Consider the following 19,538-nt stretch of genomic DNA (forward strand, 5'->3'; position numbering starts at 1 on the left):
ATTCTCTTCTAGCCTGTAAGGTTTCTGCTGAGAAGTCAGCTGATAGCCTTATGGGGTTTCCTTTGTATGTAACTTGACATTCTCTTGCGGCTTTTAGGATTCTCTCTTTATCTTTAATTCTGGACATTTTGATTATGATGTGTCTTGGTGTGGGCCTCTTTGGGTTTATCTTGTTTGGGGCTCTCTGTGCCTCCTGTACCTGGATGTCTGTTTCCTTCCTTAGGTTAGGGAAGTTTTCATCTATTATTTCTTGAAATAGATTCTCTGCCCCCTTGTCTCGCTCTTCTCCTTCCGGGACACCTATAACACGGATGTTAGTGCGCTTGATGTTGTCCCAGAGGTCCCTTAGACTGTCCTCACTCTTTTTAATTCTTTTCTCTTTTACCTGTTCACCTTGGGTAATTTCTTCTAGTCTTTCTTCCAGCTCACAGATCCGTTCTTCTGTATCCTCTACTCTGCTTTTGAGTCCCTCTAATGAATTTTTCATTTCCAGTATTGTATTCTTCATTTCTGATTGGTTCTTTTTTATATCTTCCATTTCTTTGTTGACATTCTCACTGAGATCATCTATTCTTCTCCCCAGATCAGTGAGCATCCTTAACACTCTTAGTTTGAACTCTCTGTCGGGTAGGTTGCTCATTTCTGTTTCACTTAGTTCCTTTTCTGGGGTTTTGTCCTGTTCCCTTACTTGGAATGTATTCTTTTGCCTCCTCATTTTGCCTCTTTCCCTGTGCTTGTGTCTATGTATTAGGTAGGTCAGCTACGTCTCCTGCTCTTGGATAGGTGACCTTATGTAAGTGATGGCTTAGGAGGCTTCCAGTGTGCTTCCCTCAGTTCTCAATGTTCCAGGGTGGCCCCTATGTGGGCTACGTGTGTCCTTCTATTGTGGCCTGTTAGCTCTCCTATAGGCGCCCAGGAGGCTGAGTTATGCTCCTGGCCAGCTGTTGTAATGCTCAGCTGCTTGTAGTTGTTGTGGGCCCTTCAGTCTCTTTATCAGGTGTGAGGAGCCCCAGCACAGTTGGCTGCAAGTTTTAATACCACATCTGTGTTGCAGTATTTCTTTTAAGTGAGTAGGCCCCCAGCGTGGCAGGTTGTTAGGCTCAGGGCCTTAGAATTGCTGTAAACCTCTAGCCTATTAGGTCTCTTGTCAGCTCTCTGAGGATTGCAGCTGGGTGGGGCTGTCCTCAGGCACAGGAGCACCCAATTGTTTCAGGCTTTGGAAGGTGGGGCAAACCTCCTATGTGGGTCTTTGAGAAGCACAAGTCTTCTGCAGCTGACAAGCCCTGCCGCCCACAGGTCCACACACACAGTCAACACAGTCCTGCCCCGTGTGAGCGCCCCGACCTCCCCAAGCGGACCCAGTCTCTCCACGGCGGGAGCCCCACACACTCTGCCACCGCCCCACACTCTCCACCCGCTCCTTGTGCACACCCTGCCCTGCTCAAGTCAGCTCAGTTGCCAGGCTGCAGAAAATCCAGTCACCAATCTATGCAGGCCCACACGTTGCCTGAGGGCTTGTTGTTAGGTGGAGCCAGTCTCTAGGGTGGGCTGCCTGCCTTGGCTGAGCTGGATTAAATCGGTGTTCTAGCGGGTGGGGCAGACCCTGGGCTAGCAGGTCTCAGGGAAAACTCCAATGGCGTCTGTGTCAGCACGCTCACACCAGGCCACAACAATGGCCGCCGCCAATGTCCCAGTCCCTGGAGAGGTCTCACCCCTCACCGAGATGCACTCAGGGCCTATTAGGTGAGTCTCTTGTCACCAAAGCAGTGTGCACCTTTCTTTCTGGTGATTTTAGGATGCTTTCTGGAACGGGTGAGTTTGTGCGCGGGCCCTTTAAGAGCCAGTTTTAGTTTCTTTGTGAGCCGGGTTTTCTGGGGGTGCTACCCAATGCTTTAGTAGCAGCAAAGTCAGATATTATGCCGCTGGTCCCGATTGTGCTGGGTCCACACAATGCCCACAGCGGGGGCGCTCCCCGGCTCAGGGCCCCGCGCCTCCAGGGAGGCTGCGTACCTGTGAGCTGCTCCCGGCGGCCGTGAAGCTGGCGGCTTGTGAAGGCGGCGTTTTTCCTCTCTGGAAGGGAGTCTCTGCCTCTTCCACCCCAGTTAGGATTGTCCGTTGTTGCAGGAGTTCCTCTTATCCAGTTTTCAGCTCTGTCTCAGGGGTAATTTTTCCACGAGTAGTTGTAAATTGGCTGTGTCCACGGGAGGAGGTGAGTTCAGAGTCTGCCTACGCCGCCATCTTGACTCCCTCTCTATCCCATCTTAAAAATAAAAAATAAATGCCCTAATTTCAGTGAATAGCCTTTCATGTCAAATATTTTATTTTCCAGTCCCCTTTAACTGCAAAACTCCTTGGAAATATTCTAAGGTAATATTCCAGTAATATTATTTTCCAGTAATATCTTCCAGTAATGTTATTTTTACTGGAAGCACTTTATGCCTCCAATTATTTCTTTCAATTGGGCTTTCTAATCATCATTTACATGTCAACAATGACCCCTCTGATGATGAGTTCAATGTTCACTTCTCTTTTTATCATCATAAATAAATACATTAATTAATCAAGGAAGCAAAAAAGCAATCTCTTGCCTCTGGGCGAAGTTGGATTGGCTCTCAGGTGACCACAGGTAAATGTTCTTAGCCCACATTTTTATGCCTCCCTCCTCCAGGGTCTAATAGGTTGTTGGACTCATCCTGATGGGACCACTGAGAGAAAGGTTGCCATGCAGAAGTCTGAATTTCTCATTGGATGGTAGATGATGGAGATCGAAGCTCTGCCCCAGACAAGAAAACAGATAGGATTAAAGTATCAGTCCCCAAGCAAGACTTAAAACCTAAAAACATAACAAAAAAACATGTCCAGTCCATCCCAAGGCTACACACACTGAGAGACTGGGGAAGAGGAGATATTACAGGTCCCTATATCTACTCATTAGGCTCATGTCCCTCTTGTTAATTCAACCACTAAGCACACAATTCCCTTTTGGGACACTGGTGTAGATAAAAAGAAAAAAATTTCCTACTGATTCTCTGTTCTCCAGAGCCTAGGTTAAAAGTTCAGTGAATCCAGTTTTTTTGTTTGTTTGATTTTTACTCTTTCTGTATAAACTCTCTGCCCTTCCAGATCTCTGAATCTCTTAGCACCTGACCTAAAGTTTTCTCCATTTAAGACTGAGAAACTTGTTTGAATTAGGTCCCTTGTATCTTCAAAGCATTGAATTATGGTGAAGACACAGCCCATGGTATCTCCAGAAAACTGCTATTTTCCTTTTCAACAAGTAGGGGAACTGTGCTTCTGTGATCTAAAACCTTGGGCACTGCACTCCTTGGCTTCATGACATTTTGTCACAGCAATTAGGAATTTTATACTTATGTCACAAGGTAGCTGTAATTCAGTCCCTTGTTATAAAGTGTATGTTAATTATGAGATATATTTAGATCTTTTCATGCACTATAATCTGAGCTCTGCATCTTATAGATATTGTATAATTTAATTTATATAAAAGTCAATTTTCTGAGGTAGTCTTGTCATGAAGTTCATTCTCCGTTACAGAGGCAGCTTAGAGATTTAGTGGCCTGCCTGAAGTTATAATTGAGTAGAAGAAGGGGTCTCAATTGGAATTCTATCAGGATGCTATCAGTTCTCAAACTCTGAGCAGTGGTTCTCAAGCAAAGATTATTTTGCCCCTGAGAATATGTCTCAAAATTTAAAGGGATGCTACTTAAAACCTGCAATCTGCCAAAAGCATCCAACATAGATATTTTGCCCCAAATATCAACAGTGAAAAGGTTAGAAAACCTATTCTAGATTGACACTTCTCCAACTTTAATATGCATACAAATCACCCAGGTTCTAACATAAATGCAGATTCTGATTTAGCAACTTCTGATGCACACAGAAATTTATTTTTTAATTGAAGTAACATCAGTTTATAATATTATATGTTTAATGTGTATAACAGTATATTTCGACTTCTGTATAGACTACATTGTATTGACTACCAAAAGTCTAGTTTTCATCCATAACTGTACAAATGTCCCCATTTACCCCTTTATCCCTCCCCTGACCTGTTCTCTTCTGAATCACCAATCTGTTCTCTTTATGTGTTTATGTGTTTTTTTATCTTCGAAATTTGAGTAAAATTATGCAGTTTGTTTTTCTCTGTCTGACCTATTTCACTTAATATAATACCCTCAAGTTTCATCTATGTTGTCTCAAATGGCATAATTTCATCTTTTTTATGGGTGACTAGTATTCTATAATATATATTAATTATTATTCATAATATTTGCATGTAATGCATAATACACATATAACAATATATTACTTTTATATGTATTATAACATATGTGTTATGTATAATATACATAATATATTATATGTTATATATTATACATAATATATAGTATTTTATACAATTATATATAAACACATATATGCATTATATATGTATATAATATGTACTATACATTATATTTATTATAAATATAAATATATACCACAGAATATGACACGTGGAATAGTTGAATTATATGGTAGTTCTATTTTTAACTTTTTAAGGAAACTCCTACTGTTTTCCATAGTAGCTGCACCAGTTTACATTCCCATCAACAGTATGGGAGGGAAACTGCTTTTCTCCACATTCTCTCCAACTCTTGTTATTTCTTGATTTTTTTATTAATAGCCATTCTGATGGGTATGATGTAATATCTCATTGTAGATTTAATTTCCATTTCCCTGATAATTAGTGATGTTAACTTTTCTTGTGCCTGTTAGCCATCTATGAATCTTCTTTGGAAAAATGTCTCTTCAGATCCTTGCCCATTTTTTAATCAGGTTGTTTACTAGTCATTGAGTTTATGATTTTTTAAACATATTTTGGATATCAACCCCCTATTGGCTAAATGATTTGCAAATATCTTCTCCAAATTGGTAGGTTGTCTTTTTGTTTTGTTGATGGTTTCCTTTGCTGTGCTGAAGCTTTTTAGTTTGATGCAGTCTAATTTGTTTATTTTTCTTCTGTTTCTCTCACCTGAGGAGACATATCCCAAAAGATATTGCTAAGACCATAGTTAGAGTTTACTGCCTAAATTTTCTTCTAAGAGTTTTATGGGTTCAGGTCTTACATTCAAGTCTAATTCATTTTGATTTAATTTTAGATCATGCTCTAAGACAGTGGTCTACTTTTATTCTTTTGCATGCATTTGTCCAGTTTTGGTAATACTGTTTTGTGAAGAGACTTTCCTTTCTCCATTGTATGTTCTTGGTTCCCTTGTCAAAAATTAGCTGTCCGTAGATGTGTGGGCTTATTTCTTTGCTCCCAATTTTGTTCCATTGCTCTGTGTATCTGTTTTTCTGCCAGTACCATACTGTTTTGATTACTATAGTTTTGTAGTATACTTTTAAATTAGGGAGTGTGATACCTCTAGTTTTGTTCTTTTTTTTCAGAATTGCTTTGGCTATTCAGAGTCTTTTTTATTCTATATAAATTTTAGGATTCTTTGCTCTATTTCCATAAAAGTGTTATTGAGATTTCAATAGAGGTTGCATTAAATCTGTAACTAACTTAATATAGACCTTATGACTATGCTAAGTTTTCCAATTCATGACCATAGAATATCTTTCCATTTCTTTGTTTCGTCTTTGATTTCTTTGAACAATGTCTTATAGTTTTCAGTGTGTGGATCTTTTAAATCATTGGTTAAATTTATTCCCAGGTATTATATTCTTTTTGTTGCAATTGTATACAATATTGTGTTCTTGATTTCTCTTTCTGCTGGTTTATTGTTAGTGTATAAAAACAGAAATTATTTTTGCATGTTGATTTTGTACCCTTCAAATTTACTGTATATGTTTAGTATCTCTTATAGTTTTTTGGTGGATTCTTTAGAGTTTTCAATATAAAAAAATCACATCATCTGCAAATAGTGACAGTTTTACTTCTTTCTTTACAATTTGGATATCTTTTATTACTTTTTCTTGCCTAATTATTTTGGCTAAGATTGAATGCATGCTGAATCTTGTCATATGTTTTCTCTACAACTATTCAGATGGTCCTGTAAATTTTATTCTCTATTTTGTTAAAGTGGTGTATTATGTTGATTAATTTGTGGATGTTGAACCATCTTTACATGGTTGCATCCCTGGAATAAATCCCACTTGATCATGGTGTATAATGCTTTTAGTGTATTGATGTATTCAACTTGCTAATATTTTGTTAAGGGTTTTTGCATCTATGTTCACCAGAAATGTTGGCCTATATAGCCAGCCCTAATGGCCTAGCGGTTAAAGTTCAGTGCACTCTTCTTTGGTGGCCTGGATTCAGTTCCCAGGTGTGGAGCTACACCAGTCATCTGTCAGTAGATTTTGCTGTGGCAGCAGCTCACATAGAAGAACCAAAGGAACTTACCACTGTACACAACTATATACTGGGGCTTTGAGGGAGGAAAAGGAGGAAGACTGGCATTAGATGTTAGTTTATGGTGAATCCTGCAAAAAAAAAAAAGCCACTTCTTTGTAAAAAAAAAAAGAAATATTGGCCTGTAATTTTCTTTTTTGTTGTTGTCCTTTGGTTTTAGTACAAAGGTAATTTTGGCCTTGTAAAATGTGTTAGAATCGTTTCCCTCGCTTCAATTTTTTGGAAGAGTTTGAGAAGGGTAGGTATTTAACCTTTCGATTGTTTGATAGGATTCACCGGAGAAGCTGTTTGATCCTTGACTTTTGTTTTAGGGGAGGTTTTTAATTATTGTTTCAGTCTCCTTAGTAGTGATGGTCTGTTTACATTCTCTCTTTCTTATTAATTCAATTTTGGAAAGTTATATGATTCTAAAAATTTATTTATTTCTTCTATCCAGTTTGTTGCCATATAGCTTTTCATAGTATTCTCTCATAGTCTTTTGTATTTCTGTGATATCCATTATAATTACTCTTCTTTTCTGATTTTATTTACTTGATCTTTCTCTCTTATTCTCTTGGTGTAGCTATCAACTTGCTAATTTTTTTCAAAGTACTAGCTCTTAGGTTCAGTAATCCTTTCTATTGTGTTTTTAGTCTCTATTTCATTTTTTTGGCTATCAATTTTATTATTCTCTTCCTTCTACTGACTTTAGACTTTGTTTTTCTTTTTTCTGCTTCCTTTAGGTGTAATGTAAGGTTACTTGAGATTTTTCTTGTTTCTTGAGATAGGCCTGTATTACTATGAACTCTCCTTTTAGTACTGCTTTGCTGCATTCCACAGATAATGGTATGTTGTATTTTCACTTTCATTTGTCTGTAGGTATTTTTTTGATTTCTTCATTGATCAACTAGTTGTTTAGTAGCATGCTGTTTAGCCTCCACGTATTTATGACTTTTCTAGGTTTCTTCTTATAGTTGATTTTTAGTTTCATACCATTGTGGTTAGAAAAGATGCTTGATATGATTTCAATCTTCTTAAATTTATTGAAACTTGCTTTGTTTTCCAATGTATGGTCTTTCTTTGAGAACTTTTCATACACACTTGAGAAAAATGTATATTCTGTTGCTTTTGGATGACATGTTCTATATGTGTGTGTGTGTGTGTGTATATATATATTCATCTGGTCTACTGTTTTATTTAAGGCTGATGTTTTCCTATTGACTTTCTCTCTGGATGATCCATTGATGTAAGTGAAGTATTAAAGTCCCTTACTATTTTTGGGTTGCTGACAAATTCTCCCTTTAGATTGGTTAATAATTGCTTTATATAATTTGGTTATCCTATGTTAGGTGCATAATGTTAATAAATGTTATGTGTTTTTGATGAATTGTCCCCTTTGTCATTATATAATGTCAATCTCTGTCTATTGTTAATTTTTTTAGCTTGAAGTCTATTTTGTCTGATATGTGTATGGCTACATCTGCTTTCTTGTCCTTGCTATTTTCTTGGAGCATCATCTTCTATCCTTTTACTTTAAGCCTCTGTTACTTTGAGCTGTTATGGGTCTCCTGGAGGCAGCATTTTGTTGGGACTTATTTTTTAATTCACCCAGCCACTCTGTGTCTTTCTATTGGTGAATAATCCATTTACATTTAGGGTGATTATTGATGTATGAAGATTTAATACTGCCAGTTTATCTTTTGTTTTCTGGTTGTTCTGTAATTCCATTGATTCTTTTTCCTTGTGTTTGTCTCTGTCACTTTAGTTTGCTAGTTTTCTGTGATGTATTTCTCAGTTTTCTCCTTTTTCAAGTTTCATGACTCTGCTCTGAATTTTTGTTTTGTGGTTACCATGAGGTTTGCATAAAAGACCTAATAGGTAAGATAGTTCTTTATCTGCTGTAGAATCTTAACTTCATTTGCCCATGCACGTTTCATCTTTTTCTCTTCCTTTTCTATGTTTTTGTTGTCATAAATTATTCCATTTTGTGTTGTGAATTTGTTAGCTAATTGAAGTGGTTATGCTTACTATTAATGCTTCCTTTCCCTTTGAACTTTACATTATAATTAAATATTTACTATCTCATTCTGATACAAAGTTTCAATTTTCTGATTCTATCTGTCTATTTATCACCTTGTTCAAAGTTTTGCATATTTTTACTTTTTTTTTTAGGTAGAGGAGCTCCTTTCAACATTTTCTGTAAGGCAAGTCTAGTGGAAATGAACTCCCTCAGCATTTTATGTCTGGAAAAACCCTTTATTTCACATTCATATCTAAAATATAACTTTGCTGGATAGAGTATTCTTGGCTGACAATTTTTATTGTTCAATATTGTGAATATATCTTTACACTTTCAGCCTTTAGGGTTAATACTGAAAAATCTGCTAATAGCCTAATGAGGGTTCCCTTGTAGGTTAACTTTTTGTTTCCCTAGTCCTTTAATATTCTTTGTCATTGATGTTTGACAGTTTTATTATCATTTGTCTTAGAGAGGTCTTTTTGCATTGAGATAATTAGCTGTTTTATTAGCTTCATGGATTGTATATCAAGTTTCTTCCCCAGGTTTGTGATGATCTCAGCTATTATTTCTTTAAATAAGCTCTCTGTTCCCTTCTCTCTCTTCTCTTCTACTGGGATACCCTTTATCCTTGTGTTGCCTTTTCTAATAGAGTTGCATAACTCTCATAGAATTTCTACATTTGATTAACTCTTAGTTCTTTCTCCTCTTCTACCTGCATCATTTTTAGGTTCCTATCTTTGAGCTCATTAATTCTCTCTTCTACATGATCTGCTCTATTCTCAATGCTTTATAATGCATTCTTCATGTCATTTATTGAGTTCTTCAGCTCCAGAATTTTTTTTCGGTTCCTTTTTAGTGTTAAAGTCTCTTTGGTAAAATATTCCTTCTGCTCATTAATTTTCTTCCTGAGCTCATAAACTTCCTTTCTGAGTTTCTTCATGGCAGCTATTTTGAATTCTCTATCAGTTAGAGCACAATCTTCCATGAATTTATGTTTGATTTCTGGAGAATTGTTGTTTTTTTTTGTAATGTCATGTTATCATGGCTATTTGTGGTGCTTGCAGAGTTATTTCTCTGCTGAAACTTCTGTCATAGCAAATAATATCTTAGGTTTATCTTTATTTGTTTTAATTCAAACTTTTCAACAACTTGGATATTAGAAGCCTTTTGTTTTTAGTAGGTAGTGCTATGGTGCTAGTTTTTCTTTTCTCTTACCTGAGCTGCCTCTGACTGTATTTGAGAATCTACACATATCACCCTCCACCACCTCTATTCAGGGTGTTGCCAGTAGTGTCATTGTTCTCACCTGTGACTCTGGGGGTCACTAATGTTTTGCTGTTGCTGGTGTCACTGTGGTTGCTGGATTAACTGCTGGGGCCACAGAAATGTCTCAGCTGCACTTGGGATTACTTGGGTTGGAAGCTCAGACACTGGCAAGATAGGGAAAGGAGAGGTGGGCTGGGTTTGTGGGATGTTGCCTCAGCTATTGCCTCTTACCTTGTTGCTGTAGACACCACAGTGGTTGGAATGTAGAAGCTCTGTGTACACCTCTGCCACTGCAACCAGACTCTGAGTCTGGTTATAAAAATTTTAGAAAAGGGAAATATTTTATTTTGAGTAATGAAAAAATTATATTTGTAGGCATAACTGGAAGCATTCAATGAAAACAGTGAAGTAATACAATAAGAAAACATAAAATATGACAACCCATCCTTCACCAAATAGATAAACCTCCTTAAACATAGACACATACATCAGTGAGGAGATGTACAGCTTGAAAAACTATTTTGAATAATAATCGAAAGTATAATTTAAATTTTACTTCATCATATTTAATAATGTTTCTTACTTTAAAGCTAAGTCAATCTATATATTGACCCTTGTGTTTTTGTGTAGAGTCCATTTGGAGACATGTCTCTGATAATCAATTTTCATCAGTGACTAAGGTAGGCATTGTGGACACCAAGCTGAAAAAGAACAAGATTCTAATAAGAAGAATAAAACTCAATGACCAGCTATAAAACACTTTAGTGTATTTAAGTTTACCTTATCAGTAAGAGCATTTAAGATAGTGATATCCAAAGTATTGATCTACACAAAAGTAATAAACTGTGGTCTCTGATTTTTTCTATTATTAAATTATATAAATTGCCTTGGTCATCAAGTGTAGTTTATTCCATAGGAGTAGTATAACTCATGACTACTGATTTAGTAAAACAAAAGAAAAATTACTTAATATTTGTTATTTATAAAGAAAGTACTCTTAAGAAATTTAGGTACTCCCATGAGATAAATGGAATTTCCATATATTTGAGACTTGAGGTCATTAATAAATTTGGGAGACTAAGAAAACAAGAAGGGGGAAAACTACTGAATATCAAGAACAGAAAAGTTAATAAAACCAGGTACTTAAAATATAGAGAGAAGTTGTAATCTAAAAAAAAAATGAAAACACCAGAAAATTAAAAGGAGTAAACTCCTCTTCCACAATATGATCAAAGAATCATAATTTCTGGTTTTGGGGCTTTGAACTCTACAATCAGGGCACTTCTTAAACCCTTTTATAGCTGACATCAATAAGAAACTTTTCAGATCCCCTTTTATAGCTTTTATTCTTCAGAGTATAAATGAAAGGGTTTAGCATGGATGTGATTATGGTGTACAACACTGAGGGTGTTGCACTTAAGTGTGAGCTGTGTGTAGCAGTAGAACTAAGATACAGTGCTAAGTCCATACAATAAAATAAGGAGATAACCGATAGGTATGTAGCAGAAATGGAAAATGCTTTATACTTCCCAAGAGCTGATGAGATTTCAAGAATGGGTCATACTATCTTAGAGTCAGAGTAAAGGATATTAGAGAGGGCACCACCTGCTGGTAGCACTGCTGCAAAGTACATCACTTCATCATAGATGCAGGAATCAGAACAAGCAGGTTGGGTCACTTGTTACTGCACATAAGAAGTGAAGGATTATAAAGTCTGTGCAGAAGGAAAATTGCAACACCATTAACAAGGAATACAGGACATTCATGATGCAGAACATCAAACCCAGCAGTGCACAGAGCCAGGGGTTTATGATGACCATGTAGTACAGGGGGTTGCCTGTACTACTATGCCACAAAGAGGTCATAGACCATTATGGTCAGAATAATTGTCCATTTCTGCAAATAATTTGAGAAAATATATTTATATGATGCAAATTCATAGGTAATGACTTGTTCTGAGACTGGATATTCAGTAGCATCTTTAGGATGGTGGTGGGGTGGGGGTGAAACAGATGTCTACAAAGGACAGGTTGGAGAGAAAGAAGTATATAGTCATGTAAAGGTAAGAGGCTGAGATGGTGGCAAAGATGATGAGAAGGTTTCCAAACATAGTAATCAGGTACAAGGAGAGGAAATGCCCAAATAAGACAGGCTGAAGTTTTGGTTTGTTTGATAATCCAGCAGGAATAAATCCTGAAATTTGTGTATAATTTTCTTGTTCCATGTGGTGGAAGTAACTAGTAGTAAAGAAAAAATAACATAATTAATTTTCACAAATGGGCACTACTCAGTTGAAATGCTACAATTTATATTTTGTTGTCAACAAATTAATATGTATATTTTTTGTATGGAACGTGTCTCCTTTAGTGGATCATCTGTGTTCATCCCTGATTAGGAATCCCAGTCCCGCTCTCAGCCTTTTCCCCAAGTGGTTATCTATTCCACACTTTTAATAAGATATTTTGACAAGCAGTCGAGAAATATAAATTAAGTACTGACCAAGTTTGATAAAGAGTTACAGGGTGCTGAGAAAAAAAAATCCCTACAGTTCACTGATGGAGAAAGAATATAAGAAAATACAAAGATTACATGAGTTGTTGATGGTGACAGGTGCTATGAAGAAAAAGAAATCATGTATAATGAAGAGAGTGAAAGGGGTATATTTTTTACTGGGTGTTCAGGTATAGCGGAAAATATTTGAACAGAGACCTCAAGGAAGAGAGGGCAAAAGAAAAGATTTTCTGGGGAACTGTGTGATAGTCAGAGGGAAAAACCAATTCACAGGCCCTCAAATAAGTATTTGTCTCAGAAAATCAAAGCTCAAAGAGAAACCAGTGCATCAAGGGAAATGAGGAAGAAGGAGAGTAATGAGGGGTGCTGTCAAGAATTATGAGGAATGATGTGGCCTCCCTGCTACTGCTGAAACTTCAAGACTCAGAGGCCCTCATTTACATGCTGTTTTTTACAATTTATTATTTTTGTTTCAAAGGAATCTTGGGAATATAAATGGATCCCCTCCTAGTTTACTACGTTGGTTAATATTCTGGTACCCATATTTTAAGTGTCACATTTTGGAGTATATGAGTACAGGTACCCTCACCCTTAGAAATGCTTATGTCCCACAAAACACAAACACACACAGCACACCGTGGTCTTCTGGGGCCATGTTACTACCAGGTTCTACTCACTCCCAGCGACAATAAATAAGAAAGACATGATACAAAGAAAGCTGTTAACATCAGATTATATTTTCCCTAAAGAATTTCAAAATAGTACCTAAATTTCAGTTGGTAAAATTATCATGGACATGTAAACATGGGCTTCATTTTACCATTTTGTGTCCAGTATTTTAAGAAACAAAAAAGCAGTTCAAAAAACAGTGGAGAAGAAAGAAAAGTACATGTGAGAGAAAAAGATCTAATAATGTCAGATTATCCTCGAGAGACTGTGATGAGGAGAAAGCTTCCTTGGTTCTGGCAGTATTTCAACTCCAGTTATATCTCATATATATCCAGAATAATTAACAAAGCAGCACAAACAATGTATCCAAATAGAAAGGAGTAGTGCAGTGCAGTGATATTTATAATATCAAAACATCTTACAGATTGAATATCCCACTAGCAAATAAGCAGAAAGGTATAAACCAACAATTTACAAAAGGAAATACACAAAGTACAACAAAAGTGGGGAATTTTTAAAGAAGATTTACGAAAAGACTTTTCTAAATAAAATAAAATGTAAAACTTTGAAATCGAATATCTGGTTTTGAATTTCAAATCTACACATATTAGCTAATTGAACTTGGAAAGCCAATTGAAATAGTTTAAATGTTCTTATCCTCCCCTAAACAGTGGAGATAGCGGTGTCCATTCTCCTAAGGTGGTTAGTAGATATTCAATATAAGTTCAAAGCTCAGTATAGTTCCTTTCTGTTAGTAAGTAAATGGTTATCACTAGAGATAAGATGAGGCTGATTTTTTTCTTCCACCTGTCCAATGTCTCTATTTCTTTTTCATCTCTTGGTACTCAATTCTACAGTCTTATTTCAATTCCTTGTCATCTTTTCTGTCTATCATGAGCTGGCATCCCTCTAACAGGATATTCACATTGACCCGGAGAGATCTTTTTATATTACAAATCTGATCATCAAACTCTACAATTTAAAGTCCCCTCTAGTATCCTCCTGATAGAGAATGAAGCCAGAATCCTTTAGCTTTAAAAGCACAAGGCTTGACAGTCTGTGACCTGTCTGCCAGCTTGACCGTCACACTTCTCTCACCCACAATAATCTGACAAAGGTTGAACTTGGCTATTACCTACACCTCACACCACAACTTAGACACTAAGTTGTTTTACAACACTTTCTTCGGCTTGGAATCTCACCCATAGGTCTATTTGGAATTTTTCATTCCCTTTCCATCTTCAAAACATTATCTCCTCTTTCAGACTGCCTGGATCATCTTTTTCATGAACATTGTTTTTCTTAACATTTCCACAGGAAAAAGACACTTCCTTCCACACTTAATATAGATGTAGAAGCTGTAATTGTGCAATTTTTATTTAATTCCATGTCTTTTTCCCCTGCGAGTCTGTGGGTCCCTTGAGGTATGTAGCAATATTATACATACTCAACACCCTCCCCCCAACAAAATTATTTTAGCTCATAACAGTAGCTGAATAAACATATTACATGAAGAAATGGAAGAATGTGTTCTCACAGAAATTGCCAAAGATGAGGAAAAGAACAGAAGCAGGAAAACGGTAAAATAGGTGTGGAGAACATAATAGAAGAATGTTTTCTGTATTCTGAGATTGGGAGTCATTAGGATGTTAGACTACAGTTTGGAAGAATTAAGCAGAATAGAATAAATAAGGTATAAAAGAAAATATGAGTGCATCATACATAGTTGAGTGCACACAAAATTGTTACATGATTCTCTTTGTTCAGCCAAGTTCATGTGAGTATACTTGTGTTCGTTGGGTTTGTATATGTGCCTATTTCAATATTTCTGTGTGCAAGTATGCAAGATCACAAAATAAAAGACATATCTTAGGCTGGGACGCAGTCAAAGACATCTAGAATCCATTGCAGTAAATGTAAGAATAGTTTAAATAGGTCAGTTCCTGTGAATGAGTAAAAGATGACATGAACAAAGAGACTGATAGAAGAGCCAGATTGTAGAGAGATCAGGAAGCCAGCACAGATGCTGAAGTTACCTCCAACTCAAAAGATCACGCACTGACAACCTTTATTGCTCCACTTGCTTTATCATATTATCCACCTCAAGTCCCTGATCAAATTGTTATTTCTGTTATTTCAGGTTTATTTGATCACACTTGTTTTTATATGATGCAGGGGATGAGGCTAGCCCATCTCCCATTTTTCTTTTTGACATTCTTTTCTTTGTTATTCTTGGGCTTTGGGTTGTGACATATTTTATGACACATCTGATGGGTAGACTAGTATTGGTTCTATTTCTTGTCCAACAAGCAAAGTCTTCCTTAGACATATTCTTTAAAATATTTCATATGCCACTAATATTAATGTCCTATGTTTATATGAATTATCCCTGAGAACATTGTGTCAGCATGCATTTATTTCACTTTACTGGGCTTTCGTCATTGTAACGTAAGATCTAAATAAACAGGGACCTCATTTTTTTTTTCTTTATGGTTTCATAAATGTGAGCATTTATATAAAAAAAATTAAAAAATGAGAATTTATATAATAAAAAGAATAGCAGGGAACATAATGAAGGTTAAATATAGTGAATTCAAATAACTATATTAAACAAAATACAATAAAAATCTAAGACCATGTATGAGCACTATCCATCCACTGATTGCAGTGGCACTGCCTGCATTAACACAACCCACCAATCCACCAACTGCAGAGCTTGGCTGGACCCAATGACCAAATTCAATGGCCCAGCCTGCATGAAGGCTTTCTACCTGTGTGAGTGTGACCCATCCACCAAGCATATCAGCCTGGCCACAACCCACCTATTGAGCACAAGGACCCAGCTGTGACACACCCTCCCAAAGTGGTCCCATTCATGTGAGTGTGACCTGCCAAGTGGCTGAAGCCAGCCCATATGAACCTAGAGTGGCCCAATTAACACTACTATGAGCATATGGGGTGGGAACAGAAAGCACAGCCCCTTACCCCATCACAGTGGTAGCAGGTTGAATCTGCAACCAGAAGAAACAGGAACCACAGCAGAACCTGTGACACAGCCCCCAGTGGTGGCAACCCTAACACCAGCTCCACCAACAGTGGGGGCTCTGTATAAGTCCCTGGGTCTCCAGGCCCCCAGCAGCTAAGGTGACACCTGTGAACCTAGCACCTTGAGAGCAGTGCAACAAGCACCTCAAGACAATCTAAGACCAGCAGCATGGGTGGTGCATGGAACGGCAGCATTTGAGCCCATGGAGACCAGACGGAGGAGCACAAGACCCAGGTGATTAGAACAAAAGTAACCAAAGCTATACCAAAATAAAAACACACGATTACTGCCACACATGCACCAGCAGAGGATCAATTCATCAAACGCCATGAAGTACTATAATAACACTGCAGAACAGAAGGAAAATTACAACTCTCCAGAAATCAACACTGACATCAAAGAAGATTACAATCTAAATGACAGAGAATTCACGATATGTGGCTAAAAACACTCAATGAGATACAAGAAAACACGGTAAGCAGTTTAATGAACTAAGGAATAAAATTAATGTACAAAAGGGATACTTCACCAAAGAGATTGAAGCCCTTACAAAAAACAAACAGAAATTATGGATATGAAGAAGACAATTAATGAGATAAAAAATAATGTAGAAAGCATAAAAAATAGAATGGATCATATAGAGGAGCGAATTAGTGAACTGGAGATAAAAATCTAGAAATGCTTCAGGTAGAGAAAGAGAGAGAACTAAGACTTTTAAAAAAATGAAGAAATTCTTCAAGAAATGTCCAATTCAATTAGGAAAAGTAACATGAGGTTTATAGGTATTCCAGAAGAAGAAGAGAGGGAGAAAAGAGTAGAGAGCTTGATCAAAGAAATATTAGCTGAGAACTTCCCAAACCTGGAGAAGGAACTGGATATACAAAAACATGAAGCCAATAGAACTCCTAATTAATTCAATGCAAAAAGACCTTCTCCAAGGCATATAATATTAAAACTGTCAAAAGTCAATGACAGAGAAAAATATTAAGGTCAGCAAGGTAGAAGAAAATAACCTACAAAAGACCCCTTATGAGGATTTTAGGGCATTTCTCAGCAGAAAATTTACAGGCCTGGAGATTGGAATGATATATTTAAATACTGAAAGACAAAAACTTTCAAGATTACTCTAATTGCAAAATTATCCTTAAGATATGATGGAGAAATAAAAGCTTCCCCAGATAAATGAAAGTAGAGGGAGTTCGTCATCACTAGACCTGCCTTATAAGAAATGAGGAAGGGAACCATCCAACCTGAAACAAAATGTCAAAGGTCTACAAAGCTTTGAGCAAGGAGGTAAACAGAATCATAAAATTGCAGCTCTATATCAGAATAGGTTAGCAAACAATTGTAACATAAAAGATAAATGGAAAAAGGATCAAAAATAACTATAAACACTTCAATTTAGTCACAAACTCACAAGACAAGAAATAATAATCTATGACAACAATAACACAGAAGGAGAAAAGGAAAGGGATGGAACCTGCTTAGGCTAATGGAGATGAGACTATCAGAAAATGGACTACTTTATCTATGAGAAATGTTGTACAAACCCCATGATAACCACTAAACAAAAAAATAGAGCAGAGTCACAAATCATAAATAAAGAGAAAACCATCTCAGAAAACCACAAAACTGAAATGGAAGTCAGAAATACAAAGGAAAAGAAACACTGGAAATACAGAACAACCAGAAAACATTAGATAAAATGGCAGGATTAAGCCCTCATATATCAATAATCACTCTCATTGTAAAAGGATTGAATTCACTAATCAAAAGATGTAGAGTGTCTGGATGGATTAAAAAAACAAGACCCAACATTATGCTGCCTCCATGAAACACATCTCAGCTCTAAAACAAACAGGCTCAGAGTGAAAGGATGGAAGATGATACTCCAAGCAAACGGCAAGCAAAAGATACCAGATATTCCCATACTTAGATCATAAAAAGCAGACTTCAAGATAAAAAGGATAATGAGAGACAAAGAGGGGCAGAATATAATGATAAAAGAGACACTCCACCAAGAGGACATAACACTTATTAATATATATGCACCTAACATAGGAGCACCAAAGTATATAAAGCAAGTATTAACAGACCTAAAGGGAGAAAATGAGAGCAACACAATAATAGTACAGGACTTCAACACCCTACTTACATCAATGGATAGATCATCTAGACAGAAAGTCAAAAAGGAAACAGTGGATTTAAATGAAACACTCGACCAGATGGACTTAATAGATATATGTAGAACATTCCTTCCAAAACCAGCAGAATACTTTCTTCTCAAGTGCACATGGAACATTCTCAAAGACAGACCATATGTTGGGAAACAAGGCAAGCTCCAATAAATTTAAGAAGATTGAAATCATATCAAGCATCTTGTTCAACCACAATGCAATGCTATGAAATTAGAAATCAACTACAAGAAGACAGCTGGAAAAGTCACAAATATGTGGGGACTAAAGAACATGTTGCTGAACAACAAGTAGATCAATGAAGAAATCAAAGGAGAATTCAAAAAATACCTAGAGACAAATGAAAATGAAAATACAACATACCAATTCTTATTGGATGCAGCAAAAGCAGTACTAACAGGGAAATTTATAGCAATACAGACCTACCTCAACGAGGTAGTCTCAAAGTCAAAAGAAGGAGGGAAATAATAAAAATTAGAGAAGTAATAACTGAAATAGAGAAAAAAATAGAAAGGATCAATGAAACCAAGAGCTAGTTCTTTGAAAAGATAAACAAAATTAACAAACTCTTAGCCAAACTCACTAAGAAAAAAATGGAGAAGGCTCAAATAAATAAAATTAGAACTGAAAGAGGAGAAATTACAATGGATACCACAGAAACACAAACTATTATGAGAATATGATGAAAAACTTTATGGCAACAAATTGCATAACCTAGAAGAAATTCTTAGACTCATACAACTTCCTAAAACTGAATCAAGAAGAAATAGAAAATCAGAATAGACCAATCACAAGTAAATATTGAAACAGTAATCCAAAACGTCCCAGGAAACAAAAGTCCAGGATGAGATGGCTTCTCTGGTGAATTCTACCAAACATTCAAAGAAGATTTAACACCTGTCCATCTAAAACTATTCCAAAATATTGAAGAAAATGGGACGCTTCCTAACTCATTCTATGAGGCCAACAATACCCTGACGTCAAAACAAGACAAAGACAATACAAAAAAGGAAAATTATAGGCCAATATCACACATGAACATAGATGAAAAAACTTCAACAAAATATTAGCAAATCTATTAGAGCAATACATTAAAAGGATACGCTGTGATCAAGTGGGACTTATTCCAAGAATGCAGGGATGGTTCAACATGTGTAAATAAATCAATTTGATACACCACATTAACACAATGAGGAATAAAAATCACATGATCTTCTCAATAGATGCAGAGAAAGCATTCGACAAGGTCCAACATTCATTTATGATAAAAACTCTCTAAATGTGTATAGAAGAAAAGTACCTCAACATAGTAAAGTTCACAAATGACAAACCCATAGCCAACATCATACTTAACGTTGAAAAACTGAAAGCCATTCCTCTGAGAACAGGAACATGACTAGAGTGCCCACTCTCATCACTCTTATTCAACATAAT

The 19,538-nt window shown here is 36.4% G+C and overlaps 1 pseudogene; it reads right to left on the minus strand.

Annotated features, from left to right (window-relative positions):
- Window positions 1-10,968: 10,968 nt before the first annotated feature.
- On the minus strand, window positions 10,969-11,907 carry LOC147912083 (olfactory receptor 7A5-like; annotated as a pseudogene).
- Between the last annotated feature and the right edge of the window lie 7,631 nt (window positions 11,908-19,538).

The sequence above is a fragment of the Ceratotherium simum genome, chromosome 39 (assembly GCF_057802395.1).
Source record: "Ceratotherium simum simum isolate JZ-2026a chromosome 39, ASM5780239v1, whole genome shotgun sequence".
In the NCBI taxonomy this organism is placed as follows: domain Eukaryota; kingdom Metazoa; phylum Chordata; class Mammalia; order Perissodactyla; family Rhinocerotidae; genus Ceratotherium; species Ceratotherium simum.